The following is a 6,281-nucleotide window of genomic DNA, read 5'->3' on the forward strand; positions in this document are numbered from 1 at the left end:
AGAATTTGGGCTCTGTTAAAGCTGGCATGTCCTTCATGTCAGCCCCCACTACTGGAGTTGTTGAGATACTGACAGATAGGGGACACACAGGTGTTTGCTTAATAGTTATTTCCCCAGGGACTCCTGTCAGAGCTGTTGGCAGGGAAGTAGGGGAATTACCTTGGAAATTGCTAACTCACTTTCACCGAATGATAGACTGGTGCATTGCAAAACAAATTTGACCAGTTCTGAATGTATGAACTGCCTCCAGAAAGAGAGGAAACTATTCCTACCATAGATGATGTCACCCAACTGTTGCCTTGTCAAATCAGTTACATCGCTGCTGGCTGGGGCTGATGCCTGGTGCTCCGATTGAACGGAAGACTTCTCTAAAACATACCTGACCTGTTGAACAATCCTGAGCAGAAGAAGACAGAGAGTCAGGAAGCAATCCATAAAAAATGAGGGGAGAAAAAAACAATTGTTTAATTTTTGATTCAAGTGCATTTTCAGAAGCCATGATGATCAGCATTTTATAAGATTTGAGCAAAGGAAAATTCTAATTATTCCTTCATATGATCACTGACTGGCCTGAGATGTGAGGTCTGATTACTCTTTTTTCAAAATGCAAATACTGGTGGTCAGAGGAACAGGCTGCAGGGTGAGGGAACTGAGGTGGCTGTACCCCTGTGGTTGCAATCAGGTGTTAGAAGCACCGGCTTGCGATATATTACACTCCTCATTTTGCTGCACAAATTACTTGCTGTGCCCACATGTCGAGTTGCTTTTAACTCGTGTGCAAACTTTGATCTTTCATATTTTTTTTCCTGGCATTAGTATTTATTCTGTGACCTGTGCAAGAAACACACAGTTCAAGCTGAGAATGCCTAAGCCTTGCTGATGCCTGCCATATGTTGACTTATCCTGATATATATTTTTTCTTGATTTCTCAGATATATTCAACATCACAATCCCCATATGGTTACTGCTTCTTTATGTATTCCAGTGGGAGTTTCTCTTTTGCTTTTCAAAGGTTTGTCACAGAGACTATCCTTAGTGGAACATCGTTGTACGCCTGGTTCATCTAATTATCCTCCCTAGTTAGGGATGCATCAGGGGCTCTGTGTTAAATTGGGGAAAGCTTTTAAAGTTGAATATCTGAATACTGAAAGCTGTACAGACACCAAAGAGTGAGCAGAAGGCATCATATACTGAAGAGAAACATGCTAAGATGGAAACTGTCACAAACAGGCAGCTTGAGATCCTACTACCTGCAGCTGGCTATGCCTTGATTTCCACTGCAAAGTGAGGGGAATAACAGTAAAGAGACCTCCCCACCCCTGAAGTGACCAGGAACATTTTCTTCCATTACAGCAGATTTACAACATGGTACATGCTCAAGGATCTTTGCTGAGCTGTCACAGGAATGTTGTACTATACCATAGTCCTACCCATGCGATATGAAAATGGGAGTTTCTCAGTGAAACTGCCAAGTTAAATCTGAGTGCTCATAAGATTTCCACTAAAGAAGAAAATAATTTAAAACATACTTTTCATAGTAAAGCAATGAAAAATTCGCTTTACAAGCCTGAGCCCTTGTCCCGCTGTCTCACTTTTCCTTTCCTAAAAACCATGGCTTTTCACAGCATTGCACTGGGGGAACATCTATGGAAGTGATTGTGGTGGAAGAGAGCAAGTGCATTGCCTTGCTTAAGGCTCCTCTTGCAGAGGGCAACAGGAGTCAGTGAAGCTAGCGAGTCACACTGACAACACATCCTAAGACATCATCTAAAGAAATGCAAACTAAGCGAGGTTCCTCAGGATATTAGCGGTACACTTACTGCAGTGTTTTCTGGTGCTGAAGAAAAACAAGTTCAGACCATTGCTGAAAAAATAAATAAATGAAGATGCTGCTTTTTCTAGTCCCTACTAGACATGTCACAGCACAGCATAGCATGGTTTATTGCAATGAATGTTCATCATTCAGGTATCTATTTGACTTTTCTATTCATATTCATAAAGGAATTCCATACAATGTCTTATTACAATGCCGCCAGATGTCGAAAAGCAAGACAGAAAGATGTCACTGGTTTTGAGAGGCAGCATTGTGTGCATACCATCAACAAAGATGAATTAATGGTAACAAAAAACATTAATGTGAGAAATGTATTATCTTAAATTGCTTTTGTATTGTCTTCCTTATGGTTTCAAAACAGAAAATACACAAACAGCTGTCATGTTCTGCCCCTCAACCCCCATATCCACCCTTCTCCTTTTTCCCTCTCCCTGTTAGGCAAAATCAGGCAGATCGGTGAATTCCAAAGGCTGTAAGTCAGGAAAAGATATATGCTAAGATCTTTGTCACAAGCAGTATTTATAGTTACTGCCTATATTCTATTAGTACTTCTGACATCTGAAATATCAGATATACAGTAGCATTAATGAAACAAAATAGGAATTGTAGACTAATAAAATAAAACAAAAATCCTTATCAGAGTTTCTTCTGAGGATAATCAACTGGTTATAGATATTGCTTGTGCACCTACTACTGTACAAGGCTACCTGTAACTCTTCACCCACTTTTCCAGTTAAATTATGCCATAGATGTGTGAATATATGTACACGTGTATTAAAAATAAATACATGTGAGAGCTTTGTTTGATCTAGGTCCCCAAAAGTCTCTCAGCTAACCGGTAAATACATATCAAAGATTAAACAAAGCAGCTAAAAGGAGCAAAGGCCATGTATTATATTTACCCATGCTTTCTACTCTTCGAATTCTCCCTCATACCAATCTCAGTGTTCGGCAATGTTCTTGCACAGAGTGAGCTGCTGTAAATCCTGGACTTCTGTAGTAAAGTTACACAGTAAGCGCCGCTGTATTACACACTAAATCATGGAGTTTTACCAAAGAAGCTGCAATATCAGCTGCTTTCCTGCATTGTTTGTATTTATGGGGAGCGTTCATCAGTGATAGATGAGGTCAGTTTGTGCTGCTCTTGTCACTGCCCAGAGATTGAAAATGCAGTCATTTCTCAGAAATTCTTTCTGCGTCTTGCTGTCCCATGTCACCCAGAAAATGAGCTCTGGCGAAAAGCAATCAGAAGAGTGGAACAGCCAGTGCGGATTCTAAGCACATCTGAGAGAAACTTGATTTCATGACTGCACAGTTGTTTGGTTGCTACTCTATTTACTCTTCATGACAACTGGTGTGGCATTTTCTGCCTGTGCATTCAGATAACAAAGAAATGGGCATTGCATGTGTCTAGCTAGATCAGTGAGTTAGGAGAGTAACGTTAAATTCTGTGGCTGAATCAATATTTGTTTCTTGAATGTAGAATTAGAGAAAAAGCTTGAAATAAAACACATTGTAAAATCAGAAGTAAATATCAGTGTCCCAGCAATGGCAAGATTAGGTGTCCACAGAAACAGTGGAACAAACACGGCTTGAAGACAATGTCTTTCCCCAAGAGCTGGTGATTTCATGAGACAAAGGAATCTTTAAATGCTCAAGAAACACTATAAAAAGCCTACTGAGCTAATTACTTCAGTGCTTAAGTGTCTATGGTAAAAACACTGTTTTCTGATCACTTAGATGGGTGGAAAGCCTCGCTTTATATGGGCGACAGCCTACTAGAAGATCCATATAAATAAAAACTTGTAAAAATGTTGAGCATAGGTATAGTTTTCACTCACAGTTGACCCACCTACAGTATTTAATTCCAAGTCTAACCCAGAATCCATTGTATGGGAAGTAAAAGCTGGTAGAGACATGCATGAGGGCCTCTGAAAGTTGGAATCATTGCCATTCGACAACAATCGTTGTTCTCTTCTTATATATGTATATATATACAAAGTCACTCTAATTCTAAACACCTATACAATGCAAAAAGGTTATGGGGTCCCTGCATCAAGGAACTTGAACTCTTAATTTCAAACACAACATAATAGGTAAGGGAGGAAAATGATAGTGAAAAAATACATATAGAGAGATTTTTGTATACCAGACACTGTATCATGGATTTAAAATGACTTGCCCAAATGTCTATTACATGAAAATTGAATCCACAGAGCAGCAGTCTCTATCAGTAGAAAACACGGTATGCTATATTCATTACATTTTTAAAACTACAGAAGGCAGCCAGTGTATTCAGTCCTGCTATGGCCTTTAATAGAGATTTGCTCCAGCTCTCTGCCAACATAAGAAATTTAACTTGGGGCATTGATTTTTTCATTCATACATAGAGGCAAAAGAGATTAAAACAGGTGTCTTTCTAATAGTACATCTGTGTTTCAAAATATAAAAAATGTTTTGTCTAAATATCCCTTTAACAGGGTTTGGATTACCAAACAAGACTTATGGCTTCCCTAAGGGAAAAAATCAAGACATTTATAGAAGTCTGTGTACTTGTACTGACGCTCAGCCTGGTGTGCTTCCACTAAACATCACGGCTATATTCAGTCTGGGAAATAAGATTTACAATTTATGAAGGTAGGAAGGAACATCTATGTTAAGGGGAAAAATGTGCTGAGACAGGGTGGAGAAACCAACAAGTGAAGCAAGGCATCTTAGATGAATAAATTCAAAGCTCTGCACATTATTGTCTCCTCTTTCCTGGGCCTTGCTCCTGCTCTTTTGGGCAATCATTTAATGGCGTGCATTTGCTGCAAGCGTCCCTTTGGCACTAGCGTGTGTCAGGAAAGTGGCTACTCTACAATATAACCAGCGGGGATCAATATGGTATCTCAGCTTGGTGACAAAGTGTTTTTCTGTGAATGGAGTTGCTAAAACGTACCCAGTAAACTTAGCTGAAAGGCTGTCAGGGCTGACAATCACCGAATTCAGAGCAGCCTCGGACTTTGTGAGAATCCTTTTGCTTGACAAGTGCACTAATTTGTGACTAAAGGAAATGAGGAGGCTCAGCACATGAAGCAGAGTGGAAGGAAACTGCTGGCATGATTAACAGCTGGTAAAAATATGAACTCGAAATAACCGCAGTCTTCTCCATGTTCATGGCCACTTTGTATTCATGTTATATCCTTCTTCTGATGTCAGGAAGCAAGGAGGCTTACTAACCCGCCAGCTAGGCTGAGACCTGTAGGAATTTATTTTGTGGACTCTGGTCAAGAGAAAGCCCTCTCTGAGGGTTGTAGCAGCAAAACAGCAAACCAGTACCCTTCAACACAATGCCAGGTCAGGTATTTACAGTCTAGAGATGGAGGACAGTTTAAGCTCTCTGTAGGACAGAAGCTCAAAAGTGGTAAAGTTAGGCCTCAGCAGATAGGTTAAAAAGTGAAACTCAGGATGAACTTGCATTTCTGACTGCCAGACTGTCCCTGCAGTCAGGTGGAGGATCTTGTATAATTGATGACTGTAACTTGACTGCAAATGGAAAGATGGAGGCTCACATTTTATTGATGTATGTTTATTTGCCAAAACATAGTTTTCATTTTAAACATCCATCCAGCACGGCTAAGAGGAAAACCTTGCTGGACCACAGAGAAGAACAGGAGTTTCTACTCCACAGTGGAGAGAAGCTGGAAAGAAAAAGAAAGGTTAGAGGGGTGTAAGTGAGGAAGCATAGGAGAACAAAGAAATAAGAGGTGGGAACTAGGATAAATAAAAAAGGTGGTGCAGAAGTTATTTTCTGGTTCTTTCAAAAAGTGAAACTTCAATAAGCAAAGTTGCTCAAACCTCAGATTTTGTATCTCAGCCAAAGCAAAAAAAAAGCAAAGAGAAAATTGAGAAACTGTGGTAGGAAAAAAATATAATAAAATATTCAGGAAGCCAAAAATTTCAGAGAAGCTTAGTTTTGGAGACGCTGAAGTGAAACGAAATGTGCATGCAAATATGCTTTCTATTAAATCAGTTTGAAGAAAATCATGCATACAACTAAGTCAAAAAAGACAGCCAAGGTCTTGGGAGTAAAGCTAGAAGTGGAGAAACAGTAGTCGTAATCAGCTAGTTTAAAATTATTTACTGTTATTTCCCTCCAAAGTGCTGCTTCTTCTGAACATGAAAGGCCCAAAGTCTACTAAATATACTGCAAACTACAGTTAATTAATTTAGCACCCCTGCTGGAGAAACCAGTCCATTTTTCTTGGTGTCAGGTGGCCTCTCCAGTAGCTTCCTCGGCCTTGGCACTCCGCCTGGTCACTCCCCAGCCTCCTGGAGCTGGAAGGCAGGCGCTGCTCCAGGTTCAGTCTGTCTGTCTTGTCTCTGTGCAAGTAAATAAAGCATCTGGGACACCAAACGAGCCAAGAACAAGGCTGTGTTTGATAAAGTCGTATCTGTAAGGTTT

Source organism: Anser brachyrhynchus (genome assembly GCF_964034855.1).
Source record: "Anser brachyrhynchus genome assembly, chromosome: 3".
Lineage (NCBI taxonomy): Eukaryota > Metazoa > Chordata > Aves > Anseriformes > Anatidae > Anser > Anser brachyrhynchus.